Here is a 13,317-nt window from a genome sequence, read left to right on the forward strand (position 1 = left end):
CCGATAAAAATCGATGTTTTGAAATGTTGTATCACTTTTCATCACTGTACCACACAACATGGATCAAGAACATGAGCTATGATGTTTGGTTTGAGCTCTAATAAACTCCTACTTTTTGTATCAAGAATGGTAACTCATAACCTCACTGTCACTGTTTGGTACTGGACTACACAAACTGATGTGACATGGCGTGGCATGACGCTTCATCCAGTGTCAATACACCCAGAAATAGATGTGATGTGACATAATGTTCTAGTGTGACTCGGCCTATACTCAGCAGATTAAATTAATCATCAGAATAAGATGAACAAGATGATGAAGGTAAATCAGACTGTTCTGCTCGAGTGCAGAGACGTTCTCTGATCTATATACAACTATCTCCCCTCTGTTTTATTGCATCTAGTCGGATTTTTTCCATTTTTTAACTAAGCACAAGCTTTGTCAACTGGTTTTACCATCGCTGTCCCACACTTATTTTATCTATGCACCCTATTTAATAATCGTCTAATAGTACTTTTTTTAAACTCAAAAAGCATACTCACCAGCGGTTTTGCTGCTTGTTTATGAGGATAAGCAGTGTTGTCAGGTGAACTGAAAAGAGACTGCTTGGTTCACTGTATATCTCAAGAATCTGTTGACTCTTCATTGCACTGAATTCTGGGACGTCTATCTCACGTTTGAATCGTCTACATCTGTGACTGTGTCACCAGGAGATGATTATGAAACATTAAGAATAGCAGACTGTTGTCCAGGGTTTAAGAATTTCTGTTGTGTACCAACACTGTCGGGCGTGGTTGGCACTTGGATGGGTGTCCATCCAGGCCGCCATGCACTGTTGCCATTTTTCGGGATGCACTCAGCCTCGTGATGCCAATTGAGGAGCTACGCGACCGAATAGTAGCAGCTTCGGTCAAGAATACCATCATAACGACCGGGAGAGCTGTGTACTGACCCCACGCCCCTCCTATCCGCATCCTCCACTAAGGATGACACGGCCCGGTAGGCCATTTGTGGCCTGAAGATGGAGTGCTAAAAAAAAGTGTTGTATACCAGAGCAGTTTTTGCAGGTGGTTCACTATTAGGTGCACTTCACCTGCTGATTACCGTGAATGTGGGGGTGTATGTAAGACCAGGTTCACACACACACACAATTAAAGTGACACAACAGCAACAGGCACACTACAGTGGCACCACAGCAGCATGTTCAAACAGCCAGTTTTCAGTGGTCTCACTCACAGACATTTTTGTCATGCCATAAAAAGTGCACCTTGGTTGTACTTTGTGATGCTATTTTCTTTTCCCCACTATTGAACAGCACTGTCCAACCATTAACGTTCGGCTGAATTTCGAAGCACCATCACTGTATTTGGTTTTCATGCTTGTAATTTTTTCATGCGCACGCACGCCTGTGTGTTTGTGTGTGTGTGTGTGTGTGTGTGTGTGTGTGTGTGTGTGTGTGTGTGTGTGAGTGTGTGTATGTTTGGGCGTGTGTTTTACATGAAACTGTCAATGACACTCAGGGAAACATCTCCATTTGGGATTTATGTATCGCAAAAGCTAAAATAAGAAACATTCACAATGCTTACAACAATACACACAACAAAATGTTAAAATGTCGTAAAAGTGCTGAATTTTCAGGTCTAACTGGCACCCAAAAAAACTGATTTCTGAAAATGCATGGCTGTATGTAATATAAACTATACTTTAAGAGCTTGTCCCTTTCTTTTATGAGTGTTTAAAAAATCCTGAATTTTGTTTAAAATATGAGATACTTTGTAAAATTTGGTTAAAATTAATGCTATTACTGTACTTCTTGATTTAAAAAAATGTAGTTATCATACAACAAAATAACGGTGAGTATGGTTTCATTCTGTATGGTGACTACCAACCAATTCTGACAACATGTTGTGTGTATTTGGTCTTATACTAAATTGTTAATGCCCAGAACAATGACAAAGCGGTTTTTATTTTTAATAGGAACATTTTATCAACCATCTACATTCAAAGTTGTTGGTAGTTAAAGATTTTGTCATTACACTTATGAGCACACAGGTTTAATTTATGTTTTGAATAAAATACGATATTTCTACAATCCAAAGATGGAAACGATTTATATATGAGTAAGTGAGTATTACCAAACAATTAGTGAAAGGTGGTTTGTAGCTTTACAGCAGGCCACTTAATTCTATGAATGGTGAAATTACAGTACTGGCAGTATATTCAGATTCTAGTACTGGCTCTATAAGTGGTCTTAAACACCTGTGCATTGGATTTGAGAAAGGAAATAACAAGATTTCTGGTGGCAATACAACTTCAGCTTGGCTATAGTTGTCAATAAAGGAACATGAATATCTAATCACCAACTACATTTCAGTGTCTTTTTGTGTTCTTGCACTAAACATAACTCCAAAATTCAGTATGGAATAACTTTAAAATTTCATTTTACTTAACTGGTGTCAGACGCAAGAATGAAGATATTAACTTTGAAATGCATCTTTGGGGCATCATAAGAACGTCCAACACATCACACAAGATTTTTAAAATTTTACTTTTTGGGACTGATATAAATATTGGAGGGTGATTGGTAATTGCTAGTAGTCAAATATCGAAGTGTCGCTTGAACGAGAACCGTTCAATAAGGAATTTTTTCCTTGGTGAACTGCGAATTTTTTCTGGTACATGATGGAATATTCCCACTTCAGCCCCTACAGTTTCATGAAGTTCCGATAGGTGGCGCTGCTATATATAGCCTTAAAAATAGCGTCTTTAAGGGAGATGTGTTCCAAACATCGAGTTTCTTTGGCGGAAAACCAGACCATCGCAGATATTCAAAGGCGCTTACAGAATGTTTAAGGCGACTTGTCAGTGAAAAAATGCTTGGTGAGTTGTTGGACGAGGCGTCTGTCATCATTGCAGCAAGGTCAAGCAAAGCTGTCCGATCTCCTTCGTACTGGGTGCCTGCATGAAGCTATGGCTCCTGCAACATTGGAACGTACATACACTCTCATTTAAGGTGATTAATGGATCATAATCAAACACCTCGCTGCAGAACTTGGCGTCTCTGTAAGTAGTATTGACACGCTTGTCCACCACATGGAGTACTGAAAACGTACCTGGCCACTTGGTCCCTTATTTCAAACAGAAGACCATAAAGAGCAACAAAGGGCAATCTGTACAGAATTGCTTGAACATTATGAGACAGATTGTAAAAATTTCTTGTCGAACATCTTCACGGGCAATGATACTTGGGTTCATCACTTAGAAGTAGAAACAAAATGGCAATCCATGGAGTCGCGCCTCGTCCTTCTGGGACTCTGAAGGAGTTATTCTGTTTGATGTCCTCCCTCATTGTGCTATGGTCAGCTCTAAAGTCTTCTGGGACTCTGAAGGAGTTATTATGTTTGGTGTCCTCCCTCACAGCGGAACAATCAGCTCCGAATTGTATTGTATTACCCTTCAAGTTACCAAAAAAGCAAGAAGTGCTAAAAGGAATGCCAATAGGAAGCTTGAAGATGAAGAAATGCTGCAGGATGAAGACTATGCTTCAGGAATGTTCCGAGGTACAGTTTAATTGGACTCATATCTTCATTCGCAATTTCCCTCAAGTTGTATTTTTCAGAATTCAGGTACAAATATTTCCTAAAGTTTATAAAGGATTGCTCTAATTTTTTTCTGTAACTTGCAATAGTTCATACTTATGTAGTACACCTAAGCTTTATTCCAGAATCAACTGAATTATAGAAAAAAATAACATTTTTACTAGGAAAAAATTATAAAAATTAAAATGTAAGATGTGACATTTTTTATTCTTGTATAATACATAATACCCCCCATGAACCATGGACTTGCTGTTGGTGGGGAGGCTTGCGTGCCTCAATGATACAGATAGCCGTACCATAGGTGCAACCACAACAGAGGGGTATCTGTTGAGAGGCCAGACAAACATGTGGTTCCTGAAGAGGGGCAGCAGCCTTTTCAGTAGTTGCAGGGGCAGCAGTTAGGATGATTGACTGGTCTGGCCTTGTAACACTAACCAAAACGGCCTTGCTGTGCTGGTACTGCGAATGGCTGAAAGTAAGGGAAAACTACGGCCATACTTTTTTCCGAGGGCAAGCAGCTTTACTGTATTGTTAAATAATGGTGGTGTCCTCTTGGGTAAAATATTCTGGAGGTAAAATAGTCCCCCATTTGGACCTCCAGGTGGGGACTGCTCAGGGGGACGTTATCAGGAGAATGAAAACTGGTGTTCTACGAATCGGAGCATGGAATGTCAGATCCCTTAAGTGGGTAGGTAGGTTAGAAAATTTAAAAAAGGAAAATGGGTAACTTAAATTTAGATGCTGTGGGAATCATAAAGCTTGGTTGCAGGAGGAACAAGACTTCTGGTCAGGTGAATATAGGGTTATAAATACAAAATCAAATACGGGTAATGCAGAAGTAAGTTCAATAATGAATTAAAAAATAGGAGTGCAGATAAGCTACTATGAACAGCATAGTGAACGCATTATTGTAGCCAAGATAGACATGAAGCCCACACCTACCACAGCAGTACAAGTTTATATGCCAACTAACTCCACAGATGACAAAGAGCTTGAAGAAATGTACGATGTGATAAAAGAAATTATTCAGATAGTTAAGACAGATGAAACTTTAATAGTCATGGGGGTCTGGAATTTGATAGCAGAGAAAGGAAGAGAAGGAAAAGTGACAGGTGAATATGGACTCGGGTAAGGAATGAAAGAGGCAGCCATCTGGTAGAATTTTGCACAGAGCATAACGTAATCACAGCTAACACTTGGTTTAAGAATCATGAAAGGAGGTTGTATAACTGGAAGAGGCCTGGAGACACTGAAAGATTTCAGATAGGTTATGTAATGGTAAGACAAAGATTTATGAACCAGGTTTTAAATTGTAAGACATTTCCAGGGGCAGATGTGGACTCTGACCACAATTTATTGGTTATGAGCTGTAAATTAAAACTGAAGAAACTGCAAAAAGGTAGGAATTTAAGGAGATGGGATCTGGATAAACTGAAAGAACCAGAGTCTGTAGAGAGTTTCAGAGAGAGCAGTAGGGAAGAATTGACAAGTACAAGGGAAAGAAATACAGTAGAAGAAGAATGGGTAGCTTTGAGAGATGAAATAGTGAAGGCCGCAGAGGATCAAGTAGGTAAAAAAAAACGAGGGTTAGTAGAAGTCCTTGGGTAACCTATCAAAATCGCGTCAAATAATAAATTGCACTTATAGTAACCTAAGCCACGCCCTTTGATTTTGCAGGGGGAAAGGACTGAAGTCTTTTTATTTCAAGCAGGACAGTCATCACTTGTTCTCCAACACAATCAGTACACATCTTCGAGATCGCAACAACGTCCAATGCAGTCGCCACGACGTCCACGCTCCAACTATATTAGTTCAAATCGTCGCCAGTCCCTGGCCCCGCCGGCCAGCGCGTGGACCACTGCCGACGCCTGTCACGTGACGCGACCGCTCGCGCTGGGCTGGCGGCGCGCTCTAGCGGCCGGTGCGCTGGGGGCAGCGCGCGATAGCCGCGGGCCCAGCAATCGCTCCCATGTCGTAAACATGTTTTCGCTGGACACTCTGGTACCTCCCAATGCAGACGTCACACAACAGTCGGTTGTCCGTTCACCACGTGTTCGACATAGAATGCACTGCCACACTTTTGGCGCCAAATTTGTTTTCCTGGACAGGCTCGAACGTGTCGATGCTGACGTCACACAACGGTCGGTCAGTTGCCGATCCAGCACGTTGCCGACATAGAACGCACTGCCACATGTTCGTGTTAAACATGTTTTGCTGCACAGGTTGGAACCAGCCCACGCCTACATCACAACAGGTGGTCCAGCACGTGTGTTCACCGTGAAGTCCGTCTCTAAGTTAACAGATCACGTGAGTCTCATTATTCAATCGACATAGTGCTATTACCTAATCCAAATTCGTCTCGAAAACACACGCGCATATGCGTGAACCATCGCTTGCCCTAACCTACATACCTCCGCAATTTAACCTGACACAAAGTTTACGTCATATAGGTACGAAAAGGTGTTCACTACGCTTTCAACTACCTAGTTTCAACTACTTTTTAAGGTCATCCAATGACCTACTTCCTCCTTTCGAAATACAGATGACCTTGAAAAGTAGTTGAAACTAGGTAGTTGAAAGCGTAGCGAACCCCTTTTTGTACCTGTAGGAATGATGTGGGGTTCGCAGGCTGGGGGAGAGACACTGTTTACATGTCGAGTTGGAGATGCAGGGGAGGATAGTGATCTGCACTATTCAGGAATCCATTTGTGCTGTGTATGTCGTTAGACAATAGCTGGAGAGCAGATATAGAGAGAGCCCACTTCGGCACGCTGGTTCTGGGGCTGAGTGAATGGCTGTTTAGATGAACAGATATGCGGCACCCGTATTTCTGGCGAATGGTTAAGACAAACTCCTGTTACAGTAACTGAGATCGTTCTGTTTCTAGACAGGCTGTAGAAGGTAATGGCTATGTCTTTCTCTGACTTAAATTGCAGATAGCAGATGCGCAAAGATCTGGAAACGGGATCAGTTGAATGATGTGTAGGGTGTGACTAAAGCTAAGTTGGAATTTTACTGCAGCATGCAGGTTCGGGAAAGGTGACACATTTCGCACTGGGTGCAGCCATCTTGAATAATGGTAATTGCGTAATCGACTGCTCTGGTGGTTGTGATAGGAGCTAAACACAGTTGTACTTGGAGCCATTTTTGTTAGGTAAACGAACTGTATGATCTTCCACCAAAATTCAAACTCCCTACCAAAATTGGACATCTTGAATGAGGCCCTCTGTTGGTGGCGATGTGTACTAACCCAGTTGAACTCTGGACCTCGTGGCAAACACACGTGCATGATATAAATAATAATAATAAGTAATAAATTATAATAAATAGTAATAAATGATCATAAATGATAATAAATAACAATAAATAACTGAAGCAGCTGTCCGAATGCAGACACCTGTTGGAGTGTATCGATCTGTAAGGGTTAACTTTGATGTCCTCTAGACTACCGAATAGCGAAGTAATACACTCCTGGAAATTGAAATAAGAACACCGTGAATTCATTGTCCCAGGAAGGGGAAACTTTATTGACACATTCCTGGGGTCAGATACATCACATGATCACACTGACAGAACCACAGGCACATAGACACAGGCAACAGAGCATGCACACTGTCGGCACTAGTACAGTGTATATCCACCTTACACAGCAATGCAGGCTGCTATTCTCCCATGGAGACGATCGTAGAGATGCTGGATGTAGTCCTGTGGAACGGCTTGCCATGCCATTTCCACCTGGCGCCTCAGTTGGACCAGCGTTCGTGCTGGACGTGCAGACCGCGTGAGATGACGCTTCATCCAGTCCCAAACATGCTCAATGGGGGACAGATCCGGAGATCTTGCTGGCCAGGGTAGTTGACTTACACCTTCTAGAGCACGTTGGGTGGCACGGGATACATGCGGACGTGCATTGTCCTGTTGGAACAGCAAGTTCCCTTGCCGGTCTAGGAATGGTAGAACGATGGGTTCGATGACGGTTTGGATGTACCGTGCACTATTCAGTGTCCCCTCGACGATCACCAGTGGTGTACGGCCAGTGTAGGAGATCGCTCCCCACACCATGATGCCGGGTGTTGGCCCTGTGTGCCTCGGTTGTATGCAGTCCTGATTGTGGCGCTCACCTGCACGGCACCAAACACGCATACGACCATCATTGGCACCAAGGCAGAAGCGACTCTCATCGCTGAAGACGACACGTCTCCATTCGTCCCTCCATTCACGCCTGTCGCGACACCACTGGAGGCGGGCTGCACGATGTTGGGGCGTGAGCGGAAGACGGCCTAACGGTGTGCGGGACCGTAGCCCAGCTTCATGGAGACGGTTGCGAATGGTCCTCGCCGATACCCCAGGAGCAACAGTGTCCCTAATTTGCTGGGAAGTGGCGGTGCGGTCCCCTACGGCACTGCGTAGGATCCTATGGTCTTGGCGTGCATCCGTGCGTCGCTGCGGTCCGGTCCCAGGTCGACGGGCACGTGCACCTTCCGCCGACCACTGGCGACAACATCGATGTACTGTGGAGACCTCACGCCCCACGTGTTGAGCAATTCGGCGGTACGTCCACCCGGCCTCCCGCATGCCCACTATACGCCCTCGCTCAAAGTCCGTCAACTGCACATATGGTTCACGTCCACGCTGTCGCGGCATGCTACCAGTGTTAAAGACTGCGATGGAGCTCCGTATGCCACGGCAAACTGGCTGACACTGACGGCGGCGGTGCACAAATGCTGCGCAGCTAGCGCCATTCGACGGCCAACACCGCGGTTCCTGGTGTGTCCGCTGTGCCGTGCGTGTGATCATTGCTTGTACAGCCCTCTCGCAGTGTCCGGAGCAAGTATGGTGGGTCTGACACACCGGTGTCAATGTGTTCTTTTTTCCATTTCCAGGAGTGTAGTATGTGTTGGTGATCAAGTCAGTATTTGAGAAGATTGATTTGGGTTGGAGTGTTAATCGATGGGATGTAGATTGTTCGATTGACTACTTCTGCACATTTGCTTCCTTTATTTAGTTGAGGGAAGATCGATTGTGGTGTGTTGGATACATGCTTGTCTGTTCTCTAGACCTGGGACAGACCTTAGTTGACGTGTAAATTATAGCCAAGATCGCGAATATGTTACATGACTGAGACCGGTACTCGGGAGTGGAAATATGATTTTGCGTATGTTTGTTTCTAGTTAGTCAGTGTTTTATAGCATGCTGCACATAGATAAAGTTCGGCGTTTGTAGAGAATTAATTTGAAGTCTGTATCTTGGGAATTATGATGAACTAGTGATCGGTAGGGTGTAGCCTAGTGCATGATACTGAGAAGTACAGCTAAAATGTGTAATATTATGGAGAAAGTACGTGTGTTCTTGCAGTCTATGAGTCTGAGGATGTTTGTAGAAAATCGAACAGACAAGGAAGGAGAGACAGTAAGGTATTTGTGCTGAGGAGGGACGATACCGAATTTGTAAAAAGATTTCTGCAGGTGAATTAGGTCCGCTGATGTAGGAGGGAAGATAGCTCTGAGTGTCTGGTCTGTAGAGAGAAAGAGCAGGTTGACGGTGCTTTCCTAGGATTTGAGAGCATTGTGGTATATATACGCTGTAGGAATAGGGTATTTTTTTTCGCATGCTGTAGTGGTATACTGGATAAGTGCACTGTTTTGTGTCAAATGTGTATATACTGTATTGTAAAGTTAATGTGGTTTACATTGTGTAGCGTTTGTATATATTGCATTGTAAAGTTACTGTTGTTTATGTTATGTCATGAGTAGAGAGGAAGTCGTCTAAGGATAGTAGAGATATTTCCAGAGTAACAGGGGTCAAGAGAGTGTATTTCCGATACTTAGCTCATTGTCGAATGCCAATCCATTGCGACCGCGATATTGTCAAAGTTACTGTGGCTTACATTGTGTAGGCTTTGTATATATTGGATTGTAAAGTTACTATTGCTTATGTTATATCCTTGCATTCAGCAGCAGAGACGAGCGGCACCTGGAGTGCCTCGAATATGAGACTGGTGGGCGCACTGCTTGGAATGCAACTTTCACCGGTGTTTGGCAGCGGCGGCTGGCGGGTGCAAGCTGTGGCTGCCTCACTTTGCGGGGGGTTTTAGTGCGCGCAGTGAAGCGTTAGTCAATCGTCACTTATGGTCCGTTAGAATCGCTAAGGGGGGACAGCAGGTTCTGCTATTGTGGAATGGAATTCTGAAGCGTCTTCGCCGGATTACAGTACAGTTAGAGTGAGGAAGGCCGAACGCGCACGGTTCTGCTTGGAGTGCGCGTTGTGTGTGTAAATAAATGCTCGGTCATTAAGGGCGCCTACATACAACTTTGGCCTGCGTTCAGCTGAAGCTCGGGGTTGCACTCCCGCCCGATCACATCAGCACGTGTATGTAGGTGAGCACGTATTTGGATAGGAATTTCACAGGTGTTATGTATGAGGGAGGTGCCGCCACTTCATGTTTGCGGAAGCCAAGCAGGGGCTGTACGCGTTTCGAGATCTTAGGTACACATCTGTTATCGCTACCTCCTGTGTACTCAATGAACTGTACTTGCTTGCGTTGATTGCATTATTTCGGGATCGGATCGGTAGGCTTCATATGCGCTATTTGAATAGTTTACGAGTACTTAGCGTGTCCACACATCATTGTGGTGTATTATTTAGGAGCAGTTTGCAGGTCTGCACTGAAATTAATTGCGAAAATTAGGAGTTGTTTGGGTATTTGGCAGTAAATGTTTTGTATTATTTACGAGGAGTTCGCATGTCTGTAGGCTGTGCTATGGGTTATTTTTAACTATTTGCAATTAGCAAGCATGTTTGTAGAGCATTATACATGAGTTATGTAGGAGTGGTTTGCAGGTCTGTATGGTGTGGGGCATGTCAGAGCGTGTGTTCTGTGATACATATACTCCATCCGTAAATAAACTCCTCCCAAATAAATAAAGTAAACTCCTTCTTCCTTCCATCAGCCTAGTTCGGGCTGAGCCCTGCCCCCTAGGAAGTGGTGGTGGTGGTACGTATCGTTTTCAGCAATTTTCTTACGTTGTTAGCGAAGACACAAGTGAGCTTTGTTTACTGGCAGATTTCACACTTGGCGCCTGATTGTAGCAGGAAGTGGTGGTTGGGTGGATGAGAGCAGTACAAGTGCCCTTTCTTTACGCACAATTTTCTTAGGTTGGTAGCGAAAGCACAAGTGAGGTTTCTTAAACTGACACAATTCAATCTCGGCGAGGGTTCCTAGGACGAGGCGGCGGTCCTCTAAAAGTAGTTGAAAGTAGGTAGTTGAACACCTTTGCATACGTATATGAAATTGTAAATTGAATTATTTAATATGATTAAAATTGAAATGGAATTAAATACTTAGGTAATTGATAGGTTAGATGGGCGATGTGGGTGTTAGCATATTTACAGAAGAATATGTCCGTCGCTTGTATTGAGAGGGCGATCGAGTGTGTGTGACATAAGCAGTTGGACGTCAGTGGGGCGTGTGTCTGGTTATAACGCGCGTGCGAGCGAGAGTCAACTAACTTAGCAAGGAAATGTGCTCTTGTACAGTCATGGCGGATTGAACTGTTGAGCAAACTTCGGCGCCAAAAGTGTAGCATGGCGTTCGCGGTCGGATAATGGTAATAATAATAAATGATAATGAATGATAAGGAATGATGATAAATGATAATGAGTCATAATGAATAATAATAATAAATTATAATTAATAATAATAAAGAATAGCTTTTAGTGGGTCACACGGTAGAACTTAACTTTGGAGCTTGTAGCAAACATCTCGGACTGCTGTGTGACATCAGGAAGATTGCAGTGTCCCGAAAATCAACTTTGGCGGGAAAAATGTTCTGTTGTCCACGACTGAGACACATGGTGGAACGCGGACCGATCGGTGAGTGTCTTACGTGAATATGGACCTGTTCGAACCTGTCCAGAAAAACTACTTTGCCTTCAAAAGTGTGAGAGTGCGTTCTCTGACCACCGCGTGCTGGATCAAACGGCCGACCATTGTGACGTCAACCTCGGTAAGTTCCAGCATGTCCAGTGATAACATGTTTACTTATGGTGAGTGGTGTGGGGGGCTCTGCGACGCCGGTAGCCGGGCTGGCCCCAGAATGCCGCCTCACATCATTGCCGTAGGCAACAACCTGCGGTCAGGGGGTGGCGACGATTTGAACTAATTCAGTTGGAGTGTGATTGCCGTGGCGACTGCATTGGGCATTACTGCGATATCGAAGATGTGTACTAATTGTGTTGAAACACAAGTGACGACCATACTATTTGAAATAAAGACTTCGGTCCCTTTCCTCCTGCAAAATCAAAGGATGTGACTTAGGTTAATATAAGTGCACTTTATTATTTGACGTGATTTTGATAGGTTACCAGTGAAAAAAGATAAGTGACCGCGAAAGTCCGTACGTGTGATAGATTATGGTGTTGGGATTTGAACTTGTGATAGATATTAGTTACGGATGTAACGCAAATAGCTTTCTCGCCGAGAAAATCGGACGTCTTGAATAAATAATGATAATAAATGATAATAAATAATAAAAAATAGAAGTACAGTTTTCGAGACACTATCGTGTTTGAATTTGGTGCAATTTTCTAGTGGAGGTAGGCCAATAATAATAATAAATGATGAATGATGACTAATAATAATAATAAAGAGAAGTATGGTTTTGCAGCCATTATCGTGCTGAAATTTGAAATTGGCACGAGTTTTCTAGTGGAGGTAGGCCAATAATAATAAATAATAATAATAATAATAAATAATAAATGATAATGAATGTTAATAAATGATAATCAATAATAATGAATAATAATAAAGACAACTACAGTTTTGCATGCATTATCTTGTTGGAATTTGAATTTGGCGCCAATTTCTTCTGAAGGCTATTTTCCCGCCAAAATTCAAACTTCCCGCCATTTTTTCTCGACGGTTAGTGGACATAGCCCACTTGGCCTATTTTCCCACTAAAATTCAATATTCCCGCCATTTTTTCTGGAGGTTAGATTAGTAGAGGATGCCCAATTGGCTTATTTTCCCGCCAAAAGCAGCCATCTTGGATGACGTCATGCACTGTTGCCAAGTCTACAAGCCGCCATTTTTGGATGACGTCATCGCCGCCATCATGAATAAATTTGGCAACAATGCAGAGTGAGCTGGCACGAAGGTTGCTCTACTACTACTACTGTTTCTTATCCAGAATAAGCAAGTTCCTAACGCCAGATGTGGCACCCAAACAGGGACTGTGACTAAAAAGTAATCTGTTCTTTTCATTTTTCATGCTGCCATCTGGAGGAAATTTGGAAGCACACGACAAAAGAACCAGTAAAAAAGGACGTGTGTGCAGATAATTGCAGTACAAATACACAACAGTAGTAAATAGCAGCATGCAAGACAACTAAAATGAGTACGACTTTTGATTACGTTTGAAGCTTTGCGTACCGAACATTCAATTGGCTAGTGAACATTCACTCTCTACATTTCTTTCCTTTTCCTCACGCTATTTAATTCCCAAATTTCTCCTTCGTTTTGCTGTTACATCAGCATCTTTCGCATCATTTCTCTTAAGATAGTTAGAAATAGTTAGCCAAAATTTCCATTGTTGTAAATTTTAATGGATCAAAATGGCCGCTATCTACACCAGTTTCACTGCTGTATACGTGTTATTCGTTTATTTTATCTCTCCAGCTGCCATATTGGCATCTTCGTGTGCTAGAATTTCAATTGTTC

Source organism: Schistocerca cancellata, chromosome 3 (genome assembly GCF_023864275.1).
Source record: "Schistocerca cancellata isolate TAMUIC-IGC-003103 chromosome 3, iqSchCanc2.1, whole genome shotgun sequence".
NCBI classification, from domain to species: domain Eukaryota; kingdom Metazoa; phylum Arthropoda; class Insecta; order Orthoptera; family Acrididae; genus Schistocerca; species Schistocerca cancellata.